The 23,528-nt window shown below is 38.1% G+C and overlaps 1 protein-coding gene across 3 annotated transcripts in view; it reads right to left on the bottom strand.

The window, feature by feature from the left end:
- The window catches only part of LOC114306824 (heat stress transcription factor A-7a), a 38,748-nt gene that overhangs the window by 11,447 nt on the left and 3,773 nt on the right, over positions 1–23,528 (bottom strand). For all 3 annotated transcript variants that reach the window (XR_014350750.1, XR_014350752.1, XR_014350759.1), the window contains one exon: positions 17,218–17,259. The gene's annotated coding sequence lies outside the window, so the exon portion shown is untranslated. The remainder of the gene's footprint in view (positions 1–17,217; positions 17,260–23,528) is intronic.

Raw genomic sequence — 23,528 nt, 5'->3', positions numbered from 1 at the left:
GCACCAAAAGCAAAAAAACAGAAGTATTTTGGAGAAAGTTCCTCACAAGGCTCTAAAGGAGGGGAAACTAAGAAATACAAGTTCAATGGTAAATGTTATATCTATGACAAAGAGAGACATCAGACTAAAGATTGCTGTAGGAAGCACAAAGCAAAGAAATATCAAGCAAGAAGCCTGCTTAAGTTAATGTGACCGAAGTGGACAAAATTTCCAATGGTGTAGATGACATAAATCTTTCTGCAGTTGTTTCTGAGGCAAACCTTGTCGGAAATCCTAAAGAATGGTGGGTGGACACTGGTGCTACTCACTACATCTGTGCCGATAAAAAGATGTTCACATCTTATTCTGTGGTGGACAATGGCGAACAACTTTTCATGGATAACTCCTCTACTTCTAAAGTCAAAGGACAAGGAAAGATTATTCTGAATATGACATTTAGAAAGAAACTCACTCTCAATAATGTGCTACATGTACCGGACATTTGCAAGAATCTTGTTTCTAGATCTCTATTGAGTAAAAATGGGTTTAAGCTAGCTTTTGAAAGTGATAAGTTTGTACTTACCAAAACAGGATATATATAGGAAAATGTTACATGTCTGTTGGGTTTAATCTTCTTCTTACTTGCTTGTTTTAATGCTTTAATCATCATTCTTTTGAGTTGAAAGCATGTTTTAGTGTTATTTTGCACTCTATTTCAGCACTAAAAACTCTCCAATCTCTCTTTATTCTTCACTTTTTCGTTTGCTTTGAAAGTGGTTTTAAACCGCTTGTTTGTTTAAGTGTGAAATTGAGACATTCATGCTTAATGGTTTAATCCCCTCGAAGGTTCATTATCAACGGCAGGAGGTCTCTTTCATGCCCGAGGCACTTGTGGTTTAAGCCCACTTTCCATTAGAGGACACTCACTTTTAGACTAATCAATTAAAGAATGGATTGGTAATCTAAAATAAGTAAACAAAAATGAACAAGTAAAAAAGAAAAGATAAGCATCTTTCGTGTTGCATTTCATGTGTTAGGAACTGGGCACTGTGAGTACTGTGGACATAGAACAGGAAGCTGCGCTGAAACATTTTGCACAAGAGAGGGTTGAAGACAACTAGAAAGATGTAATGGGCCAATACCTTGCGAAGGAAGCTTGTGATGTAAAAGTGATCAGAACGGAGCCAGACAACTATTTGTCGACTGCTGGAGGTTTATGGTGGGAGGATGATGATCTACTTTTGGCCCACACTGACGAGGACTAGGGTGAGTGCCTCACAGACAACACGTGATATGCGGGAGAGATAGTGTAGACACCCTATTTTTGACTGTCTTCAAGACTTAGACGTCATCGTTTGTGCACACGATGATTTTGCTTGTTTGTGATCATTTTGAGCGCCCGAAATCCTCGATGGAATACTCTGGGCTTGTTTGGTTTGTATTTGAGAAACATGTTTTGAGATAAAAAGTACAAAAATTTGTTTGGTTTGGTTTTTTTTCAAAAGATGTTTTGAAAAATTATTTTGAGAGAGAGTTTTGGAAAAAGTGATTGATTTGATGTGTATGAGAGAGAGATTTGTTTGGAAAACTTGTAAACCAAACAAGTTTTGGAAAAAAAAATTGGAAAAATTTGTTTGGTTTGATTATTTTTGAATACTTATTTGTAGAGAATTTTTCTCAAAATTTTTTGAGAAACACAAACCAAACAAGGCCTCTGTCTTTGAGCCTTTAAACTTTCTTCTTTCAGTGCCTTGCTTTGGACCAAAACTTGTTGTCTGGACCTCTTGGTGGCCTGTCGGCCACCCCTCAAGGCTGTCGGCCATGGGAAGCCTCTGTTGGCTATGGATGTGGCCGGTCGGCCACTGGTGGTGGCCGATCGGCGACCACTGGTGGCCGACAGCCACCAGTCTCTTTTTCCCCAAGCTCGCATACCTGCGCCAGCTCCATATGGACTCGTTTTTTTTCTCGCGCCCCACCTTTCAAAAAGGTTGAAAATAAAGGCCTCACAGTTCGGACTCCCGCGGTTCTGAATCTAGTCTCACAAGTGCAATGTGAAACTGATAACACTAAAGAGTCCAAATTAGGCAAACCTTTTAAAAAATATATTTTAAATCAAATAATGCCAAAATTGAACTGCTTTGCCAGATACAGAGTCGCCATCTAAATATTTCATTTTGGAGAAATTTAGGAAACCCATGACTCGTGCCAAAGGCCACGTGTCCCTCATCACCAAAGTTGCCTCGGCTCGGGAACTTGGGTACGAGAGGGGAAGGTCATGAAATAAGCACCCCTGCTCACCCGATCCAATATCGGTCTCTATTAATCATGACATGAGTTTTTATAAACATTATGTGTTCTTATTCTGGTTATTAAACTAGCTTTACTACGTGACGCGCACAAGCAAGTATAGACTAGTTTGCAAGACTTGAAACAATTCAACTCATGTTTGTTTGCGAAAATAGTTTGAATTTGACATCCTCAAGTGGGCTTAAAGATACGAATTTGCCACCAAACATAGTGGGCTTAAAACATGATTTGTCACTCAACAAAGTGGGCTTAAAACGCACATTCGTTGAATCATTCCAATTCAAATAACAAGCCTTCATCCACAGGAATTCATGCAGTTTAGCATTTAAGCACATAGCCTCATGGCAAGCATGCTAAATACGGCGGCATTCACACTCATGCAAGTATGCTAAAGCATAAAACTTACCGAGTACTCCAAGCCAAAACAAAAATTAGTTAGAAAGATGCATGATCCTAACTATAAAAGATGCCTAATGCAACACATGCAATATTCAATTAATAGGCTTGGCTACTAATATGGCATATAGATCAATTTGATAACATACAGTTAAACACATATTCAAAGAAATACTGAAATTGCAATGCAGTTTGAATGATGCGCCGAGCCTCAGTGCATACAAACGAATGAATGGATGCAAACATGCGATATGCTAATCAAAATATGACCCTAATCTAACCATCAAAAGCGATTAAATAAAAGGGAGAAAGACATGGGGTTGGAAGACATACACACGCGTATGCACGTTTATTACAACATTACGCCCTCGTGAAGGAGGGTCCCAATGAATAAGCGCTAACCAACTAGCTACGCTAATTAAGCTAACTAATTATCACAAACCAAAAACTAATTAACTATTCTAGCTAATTAATTATTACAAACCGAAAACGAATAACTAGTTAAACTAACTAATTATTGAAAATACTTAATTAGCTACAACTAATTAATTACAACACATGCTTGATCTAGTGCTAATTAAACTGACTAGCTAATCCCGTGAAGCGAGGAATGCATGCATGCTTGATCCTTCACCCGAAAAGCCACTGTTTTGCTGCTGCAGGCCTCTGTTTGCACATTCGATCACTAAAAGTTTTGCCAACTTCCAGAACACCTCTGCTCCACCTCAGGAACACACTGTACAAAAATCACTAATGGCTGACAAGGGGGACAAGGGGCCGGTCGACTACCAATGGTAGCCGGTCGGCCATTGGTGGTTCACACTTGCATGGTGCAACAGAGAGCAAAATAGTGTATTCTCACAGGTTGTCTATACTGTTTACCCTCATTATCATCACACAAGCTCAAATGAGAGAAACTCTTGGTCCTCAAACCATTAATCAAGCAATTTCCATGCATGATGGCTAAAGGACCAAGTTTGTACAAGTTCAATAAATGCACAAACAAGACCAAAAAGACCACCACCCTATCATCCATGATCAAGGGCAATGGTGACCAAGGAAAGTGGCACATTTCATCACTTTTGAGTATGAAATGTCCCATTTTCCTTGTGTTCGAATTAACATCCGATTCGAACACATGCAATGCAATACGAAAGATGTTTATCTTGCCTCTTTTACTTGTCATTTTTTTATTTACTCATTTTAATTACCAAACCATTCCTTAATTCAATTGTCCATTGGTGATTGTCCTCTAATGGAAAGATGGCTCAAACCACAAGTAGCTTTGGGCATGAAAGATGCATTACACTATTGGTAATGAACCCTCTAAGGGATTAAACCATTAGGTGTAGCACCTCCATTTCACACTTAGGCAAACAAGGGGTTTAAAACCACTTTCAAAGCAAACAAAAGAGTGAAGAATTGAGAGGGATCGTAGAGATTTAAGTGCTGAAATTAAGTACAAAACACACTAAAACATGCTATCAACTCAAAATGATGGTGATTAAAGCCTTAAAACACTAAGCTAGTGAAGGAAATTACGCTGCAACCATGCCATGCAAGGCTCAAATGAAACAAACAACCAAAAATAGAGGCAAAATAGCCCTAAATATAGTCTAAAATATGCTGGACTTGAGCCACAAAAAGCTAAAACAATAAGCTAATAAATAAGGCTAACTAGGCATGCAAACAAGACACAAGGAGGGGAGGCTAACCCCTCCAAATTTTGACTTCAAAATAAGGTTTTTGCCACTAAAAAGCATCTGAAATTCAGTGGTTAAAAGGCCCAAAAAAGTTGGTTTGAGTGATGAAAAATGGCACAAAAGCTTAACAAGCAAAGGAGCAAGAAAGGTGGACCACCCCCTAACCCAAAATAGCCTCAAACCAACACTTTTAAACCATAAAAATAGAGTTTTTGACAGTTCAAGATTAGCCCAAAAATAGTTGAAATGGATGGCAAAACAAAGATACAAAATAAGCTTAAACAAGGTAAGTGCTATACCATTGAAGCAAAGCAGAAGTTAGGCATAAATTCAACCTCAAACCTCCTTCTAGACCTCAAACAAGACTGCAAGGAACCTCAGCTCAAAGATGGTCAAGTTTGATTAAGGTTTGGTATGCAAAAGTATAGAGAAATTAGGCAACCAAGCACAAAATATCAAGAGAGATAGAGAGAGAGATATTTTTTTTGGTCTAAAATTGCTAACCTTTTAAAATGGGGGAGGAACCCCCTATATATAGAAAAACAAGTCTTCAGCTTAGGAACATCCTACTAGACACGTGTATCGGGATGCAACTCAGTGTGCAACAGCTGGCACAACTGTCAATAAATATTTAGAAAAAATGGACTGATGGCCGTCGGCCACCACTAGTAGCCGACAAGCACAAGCCCAGGCCGACAGCCCAAGGGGCTGGCCGACAGGTCACCCACTCTTCCAGCCTTGAAACAACAAGCTTTTGGTTCAAAACAGTACACAAAACAGATAAGGTTTCAAGGCTCAAAGGCAAGGTACTTGTAATAACCCCGACCCCAGATTAACGTTAATTCGTGCTTAGTTAAGCCTAACAATAATTTAGGAAGGATTTGGAACTAATTCGCATGAGTATTGCATGATTTTTGTGTTTATATCTGTTAGGCGTAGAAATATATGTTCATGTTTTTGTTTTGAATTGCGAATTGAAAGCCTTATCGACACCCGATTTCGAAATTGACTTGATATATGTGCTAGTTAGGATTTATAGAATTTTATGGTAGGTTTAATTAAAATTCGGTTCGGAACGATTAAATTTGATTAAATTAATGCCACTAATCAACCTTGCTAAGCACTTTTTGTTTAATGGCCTAATTAGAGCCTTAGTGGCCCTTTTGAGCACAATAACACCCCCCACTCACTCCCTTCTTCGTTTTACATACACTCTTGAGTCCTCTTAGACCCAAAAACATGAGAGTAGAAGAATTGGTCCAAGATTTAGAGATTTAGCTCAAATTTAAGGAGGTGCTAAGGGTTGTTAACAATTGAAGAAGATTTGTAGAGCCTCAACCTTAATTTTGTAGATTGGAGCCTCTAGGTAAGAAACTAAACTCTCCTTTCAGTAATTGAGTTAGATTCATCAAGATCATTAGTGAACTAAGTGAATTCATATGGGAATTGCACTAGAAATGGGTCATGCCATGCATGCATATACATTTTCTTGCAAATTGAGCATGATTTCAAAGATTTCTTCCATGCATGTGTCAATTTCACTCATATTATAGCCATTCAACTTATTTTCCATCAAATTATTAAGTTTGGTCATGTTTTGGAAGGTTTGAATTCAAAGAGATTCTTGCATGTTGAATTAATAGCATATTCATAAAGTTCATGTTGATTTTGCACAAATTGGTTTACTCTTGGGCCATGATTTCTTGAATTTAAGCTTTAAACATGTTGTTTTATGGGTTACCAAATGTTTTCCAAAGTTTTGGCCCAGGAAATTGAGTTTTGGATGGTTGAATGTTGAATTTCATGTTTGGAGGTCAATCTGGATTTTCCAGAAATTTGACCCACGCTTGAGCGGGGACTTTCACGCTCGAGTGTGAAGCCTGAGTACATGCACTTCCGCTCGAGCGGCGAGAGTCAAGCTCGAGCGTGAAATGCGTATACCCAGAAGTTTGTGTGTTTTACAGTCCGCTCGAGCGAGGAAGCCATGCTCGAGCGAGGGTCTGTGTCACACGCTCGAGCGGGGGTCAAGCGCCCGTCGAGTGTGAATTTCATGCATTCAGCACTTTTTCATAAGTTGCAATTCGCTCGAGCGGAGCTTCTTTATCTGCATGTCCGCTCGAGCGGGGGAATCCACGCTCGAGCGTGGACCTTATCTTCAGCAAAATTTGAGAAATGATTTTCAATGCATTCTTGCATCCTCATTCCGTCCTAGGCATTCCTAGGCCATGTTTAAGACCCCATAATGAAGATAAGAGATTAGAAACACACTAAGAGCAAACGACATAAGTTATGTACAATTCGAACGTGTGTTTCAAGTGTGTGTTCGTATGTGTGTTCATGTAGGTCACGCGCCTCAGAACAAGTGAAGGGCCACCTTACCATCTAGTTAGGGCTACCAATCATCTGTGAGTAATAACTTTGTAAAGTTATGTTCAATGTTAAATATTTTCTGGACATTATGACATGAAATGATTAGTCTTTTGAAATGCTACGCTATGTTTTGAATGAATGAATGATTGTTCAAGATTCTGAAAGTAATTTGTGGCATCCTTAGCATCATATGATATGCGTCCCTTTATGGGTCATCAGATCCCTTTATGGGTCCTTAGAAACGTTTCTGTGTACATGAGTCATCAGAATGCCTTCAAGGCCGTCCCTTCATGAGCCATCGGATTTGTTAACGCTAAAAGATGTACCACGTATGATTATATGCGAAATCTGATTATGAATATGTCTATGAATCTGTCTCTATTAAGAATTTGATTTCTAACTCTGTGATGGACATCATTCATTAAATCTTTTACTCTGTTATTATTCATTGGGTTTTAGCTCACAGTTTATATTATGTATGTAGGTGAGCCGGCATGTAGCCAGGGCCAGAGTTAACGGCCTGCTGTTCTTTTTTGTCAGCCAACCGTTGTGCCTCCCGAGGAGGTTCCGATCAAAGTCTAGTTGCATGGCTATTTTGTACTTATGCTAGTTCTGAATGTTTATAAAGTCAGGTCTTGGGAACTCCACTTATGTAAATGTTTTGTAAATATTGAGGTCCCCCGACCGACACGCTTGTGTATATATATAAGTTTCAAAATGTTTTGTCTTATGTACGTTATCACAGCTCATTGGACTTTGTCTTTGTTATATGATTTTTTCCGCAGCCCCTTATCTTGTGCTTATCTGTTCAAAGGCCTTTGGTATTCTATGGATTACTGGCCGGTTACGATGCAAAACCTACAGGGACGGGTTTGGGTCGTGACAGAGTAGTATCAGAGCACGTGTTCTACCGCACACACAGGTCCATATGAGCTTAGGAAGTCCTAGTAAGAAGTAGGAGCATTTCATCTGCATGTTTATGAGTATTGTTCGAAAGTGAAAGCATAAGTTCAAGTATAAACATGTGAATTTGAATACATAAAGTTTTGTTTACCTATAGTAAATGGACAATGCAAGGAATGATGACACAGCAGGGTCCTCTGATGCCCGAATGAATAGAATGGAACAAATGCTTGCAACCTTAACCGAAGTGGTAATGCAACAATAGAGGCAACAACCTTTACCACCTCCGCCCCTGCCGGCTCAAGTTGAAATGGGCACCAGTGACGTCATCAACTTGACACAGAAGTTCATGAACATGAAACTACCAACATTCTATGGTGGAATTGAACCATTGAAAGCAGAGACGTGGTTACTTGAAATGGAGAAACTGTATGAGGTGTTCCCTTGTTCTGAAGTCCAGAAAGTCCTCCTAGCCACCTATACTCTGAAGGATGAAGCCCGAAGGTGGTGGTTACTGATCCGAAATGGCCACAAGAATATGACGTGGACTCAATTCAGTACAATCTTCTATGACAAGTATTTTCGTCAATGCTTCTGAGACCGAAAGGTTTCAGAATTTCAGGAACTCAAACAAGGCAGAATGTCTGTAGCCGAGTACGAGGCTAAGTTTACCGAATTGGTTAGGTTTGCTCCTCACATGGTGGACACGGACAACAAAAAAGCCCACAAGTTTGAGGGTGGATTGGACCTGGACATACTGGATAGGGTGGGAGTCCTAAACTTACCCACGTACGTGAATGTTTTGGATATGGCATTAATGGCAGAGTCCATTCTAGCAGCGAAGAAACAAACTCTTGCCCCACGAACTGATTGGACAGGGAAAAGATATGGAAACAGTTTCAAAAAGAGTCGTTCGGTTTCTGGGAATAAGAGGCGAAACACGGGATCTTACAGTAGCTCAAGCCAAAGTAGTGGTACTACACTAACTTTCTCGGAATATGGTAAGAAACACAAAGGGGATTGTTATTGCGCTTTGGGCGCCTGTTTTAGATGTGGAAAGACTGGTCATATGATGAAGGATTGTCCTGTCAGGTTCGAAAATACCAACCAACCAGCGGCAAGCTCAGCCGAATCTGCTTCTGCATCCAAGACGAATACGAGGGCCAATACTGGGAAAGAACCTCTGAGACAGGGTCGAGTGTTCGCCTTAGTGCCTGGTGACGTACCAAACACCTATACCATGGTGTCAGGTACACTCTCTGTATATTCTCAAGATGCATGCGTATTGATAGATTCTGGTTCTACACATTCCTTTGTATCGCATGCTTTCTCTCGAAAATTGACTAGACCATTAGAATTTATGACATATGTGTTATCTGTATCTACGTCGTCTGGGGATTCTATGATGTGCACTCATGTTTATCCGACATGTGATGTTATGATTGGCGATATGATGTTATATGTGGACTTATTACCCTTGGACATTAATCATTTTGATTGTATTTTGGGGTTGGATTGGTTGACTAAATATTGTGCTGCCATTGACTGTGCAAATAAAACTGTTGTGTTTAGACCACCGGGTATGCTTGAATTTACTTTTCTGGGAATGGGATAGTTCCTCCCCCATATCTGATTTCAGCTTTGAAAGCCAGAAAACTGCTTAAGAAAGGATGTAGGGGTTATCTGTGTTGTATACTAACTGCGTCATCTGACGGAACTAATGTAGAAACTATCCCTGTTGCTTGTGAACTTCCCGATGTATTTCCGAATGACTTACCTGGGACTTAGTGGATAGAGAAATCGAATTCACTGTTGAGGTGTTTCCGGGGACACAACCTATTTCCAAGACCCTCTATAGAATGTCTACCTCAGAATTGAAAGAATTAAAAACCCAATTTCAAGAGTTGTTAAATAAGAAATTTATCCGTCTGAGCACTTCACCTTGGGGTGCTCCAGTCTTGTTTGTCAAAAAGAAGGATGGATCTTTGAGGTTGTGTATAGACTACCGAGAATTGAACAAAATGACTATTAAGAACAAATATCCCTTACCTCGAATAGATGGTTTATTTGATCAACTCCAAGGAGCTAAAGTGTTCTCTAAAATTGATCTTAGGTCCGGTTATCATCAGTTAAAGGTTAGAGCTGAGGACATAGAGAAAACTGCATTCCGAACTAGATATGGACATTATGAATTCCTGGTAATGCCTTTTGGAGTGACAAACGCACCTGCAGCTTTTATAGACCTAATGAATAGGGTTTTCAAACAATATCTTGATGAAGTTATTGTCGTGTTTATTGATGACATTCTAATTTATTCTAAAGACAGGGAAGAACATGAGAACCATCTGAGAACTACTTTGCAAATTTTGAAAGAAAAGAAATTGTATGCTAAATTGTCCAAATGTGAATTCTGGCTTGACAATGTAGCCTTTTTGGGACATGTGATCAATGAGGATGGTGTTTCTGTTGACCCTCAGAAGATTGAAGCTATTGTGGATTGGCCTAGACCGACGAACGTAATAGAAGTTAAAAGTTTTCTAAGACTTGCAGGTTACTACCGAAGATTTGTGAAAGACTTTTCCAAGTTTGCTATGCCGTTGACCCAGTTAACACAGAAGAATGCGTCATTTGACTGAAATGAACAAAGAGAGGCAGCTTTCCAAGAGTTGAAAACCAGGTTAGTGACTACACTAATCTTAACCTTGCCTAATGGTACTGATGGGTTTCAAGTGCACAGTGATGCTTCCTATAAAGGCTTGGGGTGTGTATTAATGCAAAACGGAAGGGTGATTACCTATGCTTCTAGACAACTTCAACCTCATGAAAAGAATTACCCAACACATGATCTTGAATTAGCGGCTGTGGTGTTTGCTTTGAAAACATGGCATCACTATTTGTATGGGGTGACTTGCGAGGTGTATACCGATCATAAAAGCCTGAAATATTTCTTCACCCAAAAGGAATTGAATATGAGGCAGAGGCGATGGTTAGAGTTAATCAAGGATTACGATTTGCAGATCTTGTATCATCCAGGAAAGGCTAATACCGTAACAGATGCCTTGAGCCGAAAATCCAGTGCAAATTTGTCATGCTTGCTGACCAATCGAAAAGAACTGCCAGTTGACCTAGAACAGAAAGACATTGAGGTTAGTGTGCAAGAACAAGATGGGATGTTAACTGCCATTTCCGCTCAACCTACGATTCTTGACGAGATCAAACAAAAACAATGTGAAGATGAATACTTGAAAAAGATTATGGAGGAGTTTGAGTCAACGCCAAGGCCAGGATTTGTGTTTGAGAATGATGTACTGAAATTCCAAAACCGTCTTTGTGTACCCGATTGTTGTGATTTGAGAAAACGAGTGATGACCGAAGCACACAGCAGTAAGTTTGCTATGCACCCGGGGAACATGAAAATGTACCATAATTTGAAACAGAATTTTTGGTGGCCTGGAATGAAAAAGAGTATTGCAGACTTTGTGGCGAGATGTCTACATTGCCAACAGGTTAAAGCTGAACATCAACGACCCGCTGATTTGCTACAACCACTCTCAATACCGGAATGGAAATGGGAGCACATTACCATAGACTTCATTGTGGGATTGCCTCGCTCTTCTCGAGGTATTGACTCTATCTGGGTTATAGTTGACCGTTTAACTAAGTCTGCCCATTTCCTGCCTGTCAAAACTATTTATAACACTGATAAATTGGCCAATATCTATATGACTGAAATCGTGAGATTGCATGGAGTGCCAGTATCTATTGTGTCTGACAGAGACTCAAAGTTTATATCGAGATTTTGGCAGAGTTTGTAACAGGCTTTGGGGACGGAATTGAGACTGAGTAGTGCCTATCACCCGCAGACAGATGGACAAACTAAATGAACTAACCAAACTTTAGAAGACATGCTCAGAATGTGTGTGTTAGACTTCCAAGGAACTTGGGAGACCTACTTGCCATTAGCTGAATTTGTGTACAACAACAATTACCATTCAAGTATTGAAATGGCTCATTGCGAAGCTTTGTATGGAAGAAAATGTCGTTCCCCGATATGTTGGGCTGAAGTAGGTGATAGACCTTTGTTGGGACCGGAACTTGTACAAGAAATTACCGAGAAAGTGAAACTGATCCAACAATGTCTAAAGACTGCACAGAGTCGGCAGAAGAGCTATGCTGATGTTCGAAGAAGAGATAGGAAATATGAAGTTGGGGACCATGTGTTCATTAAAGTGACACCAATGAAGGGTCAAACTCGGTTTGGTGTTAAGGGCAAATTGGCGCCAAGGTATGTTGGACCTTATGAGGTCCTTGAAAAGATCAATCCAGTGTCGTATCGGGTAGCCTTGCCTCCAGTAATGGAACATATGCACAATGTCTTTCATGTATCGATGCTTCGGGAATATTTGAGAGATCTACTCCACGTCATTGAACCGACACATGTGCTTTTGAAAGATGACTACACCTACGAGGAAAGACCTATTCAAATTGTGAATCGCAGGATCAAGAGATTGAGAAACAAAGAAATACCGTTGGTAAAAGTAGATTGGAAAAACCACGGAGGAACCTATGCGACCTGGGAAACAGAAGAAGATATGATGAAAAGATATCCGGAATTGTTTCCATTGAACCCGATGTTCTTTCAGAATGAAGGTAATTCGAGTTTGGGGACCAAACTCGAATAAGGAGGGAAAACTATAATAACTCCAACCCCAGATTAACATTAATTCGTGCTTAGTTAAGCCTAACAATAATTTAGGAAGGATTTGGAACTAATTCGCATGAGTATTGCATGATTTTTGTGTTTATATCTGTTAGGCGTAGAAATATCTGTTCATGTTTTTGTTTTGAATTGCGAATTGAAAGCCTTATCGGTGCCCGATTTCGAAATTGACTTGATATATGTGCTAGTTAGGATTTATAGATTTTTATGGTAGGTTTAATTAAAATTCAGTTCGGAACGATTAAATTTGATTAAATTAATGCCACTAATCAACCTTGCTAAGTACATTTTGTTAATGGCCTAATTAGAGCCTTAGTGGCCCTTTTGAGCACAATAACACCCCCCCACTCACTCCCTTCTTCATTTTACATACACTCTTGAGTCCTCTTAGACCCAAAAACGTGAGAGTAGAAGAATTGGTCCAAGATTTAGAGATTTAGCTCAAATTCAAGGAGGTGCTAAGGATTGTTTACAATTGAAGAAGATTTGTAGAGCCTCAACCTTAATTTTGTAGATTGGAGCCTCTAGGTAAGAAACTAAACTCTCCTTTCAGTAATTGAGTTAGATTCATCAAGATCATTCGTGAAATAAGTGAATTTATATGGGAATTGTACTAGAAATGGGCCATACCATGCATGCATGTACATTTTCTTGCAAATTGAGCATGATTTCAAAGATTTCTTCCATGCATATGTCAATTTCACTCATATTATAGCCATTCAACTTATTTTCCATCAAATTATTAAGTTTGGTTATGTTTTGGAAGGTTTGAATTCAAAGAGGTTCTTGCATGTTGAATTAATAGCATATTCATAAAGTTCATGTTGATTTTGCACAAATTGGTTTACTCTTGGGCCATGATTTCTTGAACTTAAGCTTTAAACATGTTGTTTTATGGGTTACCAAGTGTTTTCCAAAGTTTTGGCCCAGGAAATTGAGTTTTGGAAGGTTGAATGTTGAATTTCATGTTTGGAGGTCAATCTGGATTTTCTAGAAATTTGACCCACGCTTGAGCGGAGACTTTCACGCTTGAGCGTGAAGCCTGAGTACATGCACTTCCGTTCAAGCGGCGAGAGTCACGCTCGAGCGTGAAATGCGTATACCCAGAAGTTTGTGTGTTTTGCAGTCCGCTCGAGCAGGGGAGCCACGCTCGAGCGAGGGTCTGTATCACACGCTCGAGCGGGGGTCAAGCGCCCATCGAGCGTGAATTTTATGCATCTAGCACTTTTTCATAAGTTGCAGTTTGCTCAAGCGGGGAAGTCCACGCTCAAGCGAAGCTTCTTTATTTGCATGTCCGCTCGAGCAGGGGAAGCCACGCTCGAGCGTGGACCTTATTTTCAGTAAAATTTGAGAAATGGTTTTCAATGCATTCTTGTATCCTCATTCCATCCTAGGCATTCCTAGGCCATGTTTAAGACCCCATAATGAGGATAAGAGATTAGAAACACACTAAGAGCAAATGACATAAGTTATGTTTAATTCGAACGTGTGTTTCAAGTGTGTGTTCGTATGTGTGTTCATGTAGGTCATGCGTCTCAGAACAAGTGAAGGGCCGCCTTACCATCTAGTTAGGGCTACCAATCATCTTTGAGTAATAACTTTGTAAAGTTATGTTCAATGTTAAATATTTTCTGGACATTATGACATGAAATGATTAGTCTTCTGAAATGTTACGCTATGTTTTGAATGAATGATTGATTGTCCAAGATTCTGAAAGTTATTCGTGGCATCCTTAGCATCATATGATATGCGTCCCTTTATAGGTCATCAGGTCCCTTTATGGGTCCTTAGAAACGTCTCTGTGCACATGAGTCATCAAAATGCCTTCAAGGTCGTCCCTTTATGGGCCATCGGATTTGTTAACGCTAAGGGATGTACCACGTATGATTATATGCGAAATCTGATTATGAATATGTATATGAATCTATCTCTGTTAAGAATTTGATTTTTAACTCTGTGATGGACATCATTCATTAAATGCTTTACTCTATTATTATTCATTAAGTTTTAGCTCACAATTTATATTATGTTTGTAGGTGAGCCAGCGTGTGACCAGGGCCAGAGTTGACGGCCTTCTGTTCTTTTTTGTCAGCCAACTGTTGTGCCTCCCGAGGAGGTTCCGATTGAAGTCTAGTTGCATGGTTGTTTTGTACTTATGCTAGTTTTAAATGTTTGTAAAGTCAGGTCTTGGGAACTCCACTTATGTAAATGTTTTGTAAATATTGAGGTCCCTCGACCGACACGCTTGTATATATATATAAGTTTCGAAATGTTCTGTCCCATGTACGTTATCACAGCTCGTTGGACCTTGTCTTTGTTGTATGATTGCTTCCGCAGCCCCTTATCTTATGCTTATCTGTTCAAAGACCTTTGGTAATCCACGGATTACTGGCCGGTTACGATGCTAAACCTACAGGGGCGGGTTTGGGTCGTGATAGTACTCCACTGAGGACTTCGAGCACTGAAAACGAACACAAACAAGCACAATCATCGAATGCACAAGTGATGACATTTGAGTCTTGAGGACGGTAAAAAATGTGGTGTCTAAACTCCACAATCCTATGGATCACATTGATTACGCCGTGTGGGGTGTATCTAAAACAACCAAACCATTTGGCTCGGCTTGAGCTTAGGGCGCAGCCTAGACGCTTCTATCAATGTAACGACCTAGGTGGTCGACTGCCACCAACTCTTCTAAATGCTGCTACAAAGGTGTGCAATCTTCTGTGTAGTGTCCACGCTCATTATGGTAGGTGCAGCGATACCTTGGATTAAAGCCTCTTTGTGCATTGCCCAACTTAGCCAGCCACCGAACGTATGCCTCGTCATGGATCTTGCAAGTATGTGGTAGATTGAAATTTTGAAAACCGTGGTGATACTGTTCGGGCATTTAGCTTCCTTTTTGCATCTTCTACGGCATCGCGAGAATAGTTAGTATGGTCGTTATTACGACCCTTACCCTGATTGTTGCGGTTAGAACCCCGGTCCTGTTCTCTTTCTCGGTCGTTCGGACGGTTTGCCTCATGTCCGACCGCGTGAACCTTCCCAACCACCCTTTTGTTCACTACTATTGGATTCACCTTTATGGTAGCTACGGTTGCATCATCCTCGACTCAGAAGTGCTCATTGATGCGCTGCATTAACAACTTCATGGTTGTCGGTTGACTCATGATGAGCAAGTCTCGCAGCCTATGTCCGACTGGGAGACTGCGCTTGTATTGGGTGATTGCCAGGTTGGTCAGGCAATCAAGAATCTCGTTGAATGTCTTTCATAGCTTGGCGTTGTACGCCTTTAGTGGGTTTCCCGGTTCCATCTTAATGCCCAGAAGGCTGTCGACTTTCATGGGGATTTTGGTATTGGTTTTAAATCTAGTTACGAACGCGTCTGCTAACTGCTGCCACCTCTCGATACTCTCCTTCGTCAACCTCTCGAACCATTTCAGGCCTAATTCACCCAAACTCGATGGGATGAGTGCATCGTTACGCCTATGCCCCGCTATAACTTGCCGGAAATGGCTTACGTGCATATATGGGTTAGTTTTCTTGTCATGGAACATGAACTTTGGCTGATGGAACCTGGGGGGGGGGGGGAGCGGTGTGTTCTTGATCTCTACAGAAAAAGAGGTGGCGTTCAGCCTTGCTAACTCTTTGTCTGGTGGTGCGGGTGCCGCAAAGCGTAGTTGTGGCATGGCAACCTCGTCACTGGCTCGCCCTCTAAGGGCCAGCCACTGCAATGCAAGCACCCGCTATGCTTCCCACTGGCCAGCGCGCTCCTCCAACACATCTCTTAGGTCTTTCGAACGATCAGAATGAGAATATCTCAACGCCGTTATCGGGCGTGAGGGGTGGTAACTGTTGTCCTGTGTACGAGATGTTGCTGCCGGCGCGACATAGTCTCCACCTCCAAAGCGTCTTATCACGGCTCAAACCCGCCCCTATAGGTTTAGCTTTGTAATCGACCAGTAATATGTGATTACCGAAGGCCTGTTCAATAATAATGACAATAATACAATATAAAAAGGGCTAGTGGAAGCCAATCAATAATAACATACATTGTCCTATGAGTTGTGAGGACTTGAATGGAAATAAACTTTCATATACATAATTATACACACAAACACTTATGTCCATAAAACACATATATACAAGACAAAACACAAGTTAGGGAATTAAATCCCATTACCAAAAACAGTATCATTAAAAGTCTTAAAACGTTCTTTTCACCTCGCAAACTCAAAAGGGGGAATTTGAACCACCCAAAAAGCCTTGACACAAGATAGTCCAGAACCTCACAATGAGGGACAATAGCTGGCTTGACAAAATAAGGATTCAGGTCGACGTCTCTAGCTTTAATCTGGTGCATGACTACCTACATATATATAATAAACTATGAGCCGAAGCCCAGTGAATAACAAATGTGTAAAGAGGTTAAGAATGATGTCTTTACAGTCTTTGAAATAATCAATTATCATTAGAACATTTTCAATCGATATCATTTGTCAATCAATCGTTCCATCGTTCAATTCAATCAATCATATTCATATAGGTCATATGTGGTACATCCAATAGCAATAATACAATAGGTCTTATAAAGACCGAACAATCAATTAATGGCCATCATACAATATACAATAGTTCCAAGAATTGGAACTGACAGAGATCTCTGTAACAATAGCGATAACAATATCAATAATAATAACAATACACTATGGATGCCACGAATACAATTCAAAATAGGATCATCATTCAATCGATAAAAGTAACCATTTAGAAATGATATAATTTATCATTTAGAAAATAAATACGATTTGAACATATCTTTATAACATTGTTACTTACAGTGGGCTTCTCGATGTACGCACTAATGGTCTGGCGTCCGGCCTAAACAAATAAAGTCAAGCATAACACAATTACAATCACATCCTTACACTAGTATACAATTCGATAAATCGATTTCTATGCGTTTTCTTTTTTCGGTTTTCATTCTATTCTTTATTATGTTTTGTGTCTAAAAACCAAAAATGCACATGAATGAAATGCATATGGAAAAACATTTTAAAACGATGCAAGCAGAGATCCAGAAGGTGAAAAAGTGGAGCGAAAAACGAAACCGGGACTACTCAAAGGGGACCGCACGTGCGCACGTGCGGGACCATCCCCGCACCTACTCCCACAGGTGCAATTATTTCAGTATGCACCACAGGTTGGCTCTGTTTTCTGCACTTGCGGGGTTTCAAGCCGCACATGCGGTTCTGGATAAATTGGAATCCGAAAATGGCTCTTTTAGACTTGCAATTCTTCAATATTGGACTCCAATTTCATGTATTTCAACTCCAAAATTCACATAAACGAGCTTGACTATGATCTTTAACATCAACTAGAAATCAAAACTTGTAAATAAATTCCAAATGTCCAATTTGAGAGATCATAGACTCTAATAAAACTTCAAAAGTATAAACCATGTGGTTTGAGGCTTCAATCTCAAAATGCATGAAGAGAGTCCTTTGGAAACTTTAGAATTCATAAGGCTCATGCAAGAAATGACATGTAGGAACAACAAGAATATCATGCATGTTCATAATTTAATTTAAGTCTTCACATTTAGTTGATCTAAGCCTCCAAAGGAGTTATAAAAACATGATTCATGTGTTTCAACAATTCTAATTCCAAACTTTCTAAGGAAAGCTCAATGAAACTTGGAGGGTTCATGAAAATTATGCAAGAAAATATGTATATAAACCAAGGTGTTATGAATTCATGCCATACATGTTGAATCTAAGGTCAATTTCCTTCAATTCTTTTCTAACTTAGCTTGTATGTTCAAATTGGTCAATTACCACCATAAACTTCCAATTAACCATGAATTCATCCTAATTAACCTTATATCTTTAAAGGTGATGAGCATATGAGATTCAATTTCAAGAAATTTAAATAGTAGTCTTACCTTAAGTTGATGAATTGAACTTAGTTTCAATGTTCTTCCTCTACCTCTTCTCTTGAGTTCTAACTCTCAAAGTCGCTCTCTCTCTCTCTCTACGTGGGTGACTATCAAAACAAGTCCCACTACTTCTAACTCTAGTCCTCTCTTCTATATTCAATTGATGAGTATTGATGAGTCAAAACACTATTTCACTAATTCTTTAATTATACTTACGTAAGGCTTAAATTAATTAGGCTAAGAAATTAATTAAAATCAACTACACTCAAATTAAATTAATCTCATCATCTTATACTCTTAATTACACCAAATTAAATTATACTAAGGTGAATTAGGCTCTAATTCCTATCCAATTTTATTTAATTCTAACTTGTTAAAATTATAGGTTTAATTTTCATTTTAACCTATCTATTCAAAGTCAATAAATCTCATAACAATCAATGACACTTAATCACATAATTAACATGTAGGAACATAATTAATAGTTCCAATTAAGGTTCAATTCAATCACAGACTATTTCAGTAAACTGCATCAATTTTCAATTAAATTGCCCAAATAGCTCTAAAATTCCCATGAGTCCATCTATGCACTCAATTTCAATTTGTGCACCTAATAAGATTGTCGATTTCAGTTTCAAAGATGTAACCTTAACATGTAATTTTTCAATTTGGACAGATGTGCATAAATTAAATTACTAGGAACTTAGTTCAATTAGAATTAACACATAATTAATTAATTAAAATCACGATTAGCAAGTCCAGGTCGTTACACGTCTCGTGAAAGAGAGTAAAGGGGGTGCGGCGTTTATTTTGACTGCCGGAACGGTAGGAATAGGCGTGCTCACTGTGGTTTCTCACTCCAGCGATGCCCTTTCCCTTCATCTGGCATTTCAAGGCCTTCATCTCCGTCGTCATTTTCTTAATGATGGTATCTTAGTCTCTCAACTTGTCTTCTAGGTGCTGAGTATGTGAATCTTGCCATCGACAACACTCTTCTGGATTGACAGAGCGTCCAGAACTCCTTGTGCGCTTGTCTCATGCATCTTTGGGAAGTCCTTGCGCGGAGGTCTCCAAACCAACCATCGTCGGAATGGCAGACAGGCCATCTCTGAGCCGAACGGACTCCGACATGATGCCGTCTATGGCGGACAGCGGAATGTCGTCATTGTTTGCCGTGAAAGATGACTGGAAAAGCTTGGAGGACAAGGTTTTGTCTGTCAAAGATTCCCATAGACGACACCAGTTGTGTAGGAAGAAAATATTCATAACACTCTATACTCCTCGTGTCCAAGCTTCGCTTCACTCTGAATAACCTGTGAACACAACAACGGTGAGCTACCTGGTGGGTAGTGGCCGGAATACACCTCCAACGGTCAAGTTAGCACAATTTTAGAGAGAGAGAGAGAAGACAAAAGAGAGAAAGCTCTAATAACTAGGAGGTCTCAGTGTGTAAGGGTTCTAGACCTGTGCATGGAGGCGCTGCGCCGTTTATATAGTTTGTGCGCACACCACCTTGCACGTCCTTTCCTGGACACGTGGATATACTGTCCTCTTGCCTTCCTTTATGTGTAGGCACGAATACAGCCAAACACTAATGGCAAAACTGCCTAACGATATTGAAGCGTAAGAACGGCGGAATCTCCTTCCTGTAGTCCAATCATGCCACACAGCACTCCTTACCGGGCTATGCCCAGCACGGCACCACAATCTTTCTTCAGGACCGCGATACCTGCTCGGTCCTGGCAGATAAATCTAAATGTTGACTCAACCGAGCTCGCTAGTCCACAATGAGCTCTTGCTCGGCCAAACCTAGTCTATCAAGGGCAAGTCCCATCCAACTCTTGATGGAATGCACATCTTCAGACCGAGCTAACACCCCAACGTTTGTCCTTAACCTGACCGGGTTCATAGCTCGGTCCAACGCATAGCCAACATTTGACCGTGCTAATACCTCGGTCAAGCGTGCGGGGTCCGTTTTGTTCGAGTTAAGGCCTCGACTGAAGCCCAAACTAGCTCGGCCAATATCTGGTCATAAATCTCCTTCTCAAGTAGATATCCTTTTATTATGTGATTTTTAAGAACATATGAGATGTTAATACGCTCTATGTGTGTTGTTAATTGGCTTTCATTCTAAATTGGATGATTAATGTTTTATTTTTGGCTAGCTAGGATGATTACTCTTTCGTATCAAAATATTTATTCATCCACTCAAAAAAAGTATTGAAATCTAATAAGGCGAAACAGTTACCAGTTATGATGCTAATTCAGTAATATTATTTTATTGAAGGTTTGTTATATATGTGTCATTTTAACGTGGATCAAATGATAAAATTTGCTATTTGGACTTAAATTTTAGCAAATCTTTTTAGATTCTTTGCTTATGCTACACTGAAATATAAAATTCACTATTTGGACTTTATTTTGAAGTTTACAATTTGAGATTTATGAATACTTTTGACAATTCAATATGTAAAAACAATTTCAGTTTCTTATCTGTGAAGTTATAAATTGAAATAATATTTTCATTTTGAATTGATTTATGACAATTGAATTCCGTAGCAGATGTGATATCAAAAAATTATTGGTTGTCTTCTGGCACGGGTTATCCCTAGTTCTTTTATAACATATATCATAATATAATACACCATGAGTTATAACCAAATCATAATTTGTACATTATAAAATTTTTCGTTGTTTTTACTTTTTTCAAAAAAAAATATTTTGATATAAATGAAATTCATGATTTTTGATAGATTTCATTAACACAATTTCAGGTTTGATTTCAGGTTAGAATATATACTTTTTTATTATTATTATTATTATTATTATTATTATTGTAACTTTGAAAGAAATTGTTTTTATGAACTTTTTACATAACATCACATATAATGTCAAAAAAATTTATCAGTCATTATTTGAATTCTAATTTTTAAAATTTTTTATACATAAAATATTAAAACTTAAAATTAATTTTTTATTTTAAAAATAAATTTGCTTACATCACCTACTGATTTTTTATTAACGTGCATTTTTGTACTGAAGTGTTCACGTTGAAGGTGTAGGTGAAAGTTATGAATCTCAGTCACAAGCAATCAGACCTTCAATCCATCCAAATATAATATTTTTTTTAATAAATTATACTTGTTACCCTTCAATAATAAAAGAAATGACAAATTACACTAATAATTTTTATAATTTAGAGTTTATGACACATTTAATATTAAATTTTAAATTTTATTTTAAATAAAAATAATTAAAAATATTTTATTTACAAACGGTCTATTTCAAGGATTAAGTCATCATATAACTTACTTTGCATTGATTAACTTTTATGTTGTTTGAAATTTAATAATTTCTTTTTTTTAATAAATAATGTTGAAACTTTCTTGGTTATAAAGTTAATATTTGATTTGATTTCAGAATCTATATTTATATAATTTTTTTGTAAGAAACTAAAAATTAAATTAGTGAAAAAATTTTAAAAACACATCATTTTTATATAATTTTATCTGTTGGGATAGTAGAAATAATTTTTTAAAATAAATTTTTTTATATTTATTTTTGTTAAATTAGTTTCTATTAAAGTCGAACATGACGATCATTTTGTTATCATTATTAAATCAATTCATTAAATCAAAAAATTTAAACTAAAAATATTTTATATATTAAACATATCAATTATACATTAAAAGTCCAATAACCATCTATTATATGATAACCATCCAAAAATATTTGTTATCAACAAATACAACAATCTATTACATGATAATCATAAAAAAAATATCAACAAAAACAACCGTCCATTACATGATTATCATCAAAACACATATTAATTAGTTTGATAAACAAATAAAAAAATAAAAACGTAAAAAATTTATCACTTTTATATAATTTTATCTTTGGTAAGTAGAAACAAATTTTAAAAATTCAAAAATAATTTTTTAACATTTAATTTTGTCAAATTAATTTATATTTTATTAAATTGACAACTTTACCCTTAAAATAAACTAATGGTATTTTCAATTATTACAATCCGCCCAAAAAGAAATTATAGAAAATTTTATAATGGGTGGCAAATTACATTAATTTCTGTTACAATAACAACGAATTTAATTATGTTGATGGACGAAGTAAAATTACATTGAAAAACCAAAAATTTATATAGGGATAATGCATCTCTTATTATTTCCTCACTAAAATTCCATAAATTTTTATTTTCATATTTTCAATGTGGTTTGTCCGAAGCTTCATGTTATCATAATGACTCCTCGAATGAGAAGCAGAATTTTAATCGAGAAAAAATTATGAGCTCAATTTGTTCGTGCATGTCATCCTTGCCCCACGGTGTTATCATGTCGTTCCAATTAGCAAAAGTTTTGCTGCTGTGTTTGGTTGGGGTTTTTGGGGTAGGATTTGAAAAAGGAATGAGAAATGTAATCCTATTTATGTTTGGTTATAATAAAAAATATATGGGAAAAGAAAGGGGGTGAGAAATAAATAAAGAAATAGGAGACCTTTTAGTACATCAATTCTATTTTATAACCAACACAACCAAACATAGTTGGGATTTGAAATTCTATTAATTCTTTCTCCTTTTCCTTTCATTTCCATTTCCCTTTCCATTTCCCTTCCCAAATCCCCCAACCAAACACAACGTAAAAGTATATTAATGTTCAATGTCTTGTCTTGAAATTTCTTAGACACCATAGATGCTTGTTCTCTTGGTACCTCCTATGTTTTCATGTCATTGATCGGCCATGAGGATATATTGCATTGATTGAGATATTTGGAGCAAGCTCAATATGTAAGCATTAACCCCCTACCCCCCAACTCAATTCATAGACTGTCACTGCCCAGCCAGCTCTTCATTTCAATTCGTTCAAAGTTTACCTTCAATCATCCTAAATAATCTCTTTATCCGACATATCACGCCTTCCTGTTTTCTGGTTTTTTGTTTTTATTTTTTACCGAGGCTTTTGAAGATGCTCAACAGCCTATTCACAAACTGAAAACTTAAATGGTTTCAGCAAATAACCACCAAGACTTCCCAACTACCGGTACTCATTCCAGTTCATATGGACTTAGGTACGCAACCAAAAGTTGTGCAAAAGTCCTAGATGCCCAACATCTGCCATAAGAGATTCAAGGTCACCAGATGAACAAAACCTACAAACTGATAGCAGGCTCATTATAGATGGTGGATCATTATAGA

Source organism: Camellia sinensis, chromosome 14 (genome assembly GCF_055761805.1).
Source record: "Camellia sinensis isolate YWXY chromosome 14, ASM5576180v1, whole genome shotgun sequence".
In the NCBI taxonomy this organism is placed as follows: domain Eukaryota; kingdom Viridiplantae; phylum Streptophyta; class Magnoliopsida; order Ericales; family Theaceae; genus Camellia; species Camellia sinensis.
The sequence above is the reverse complement of the archived record's forward strand: the minus strand, read 5'-3'. Positions and strand labels throughout refer to the sequence as shown.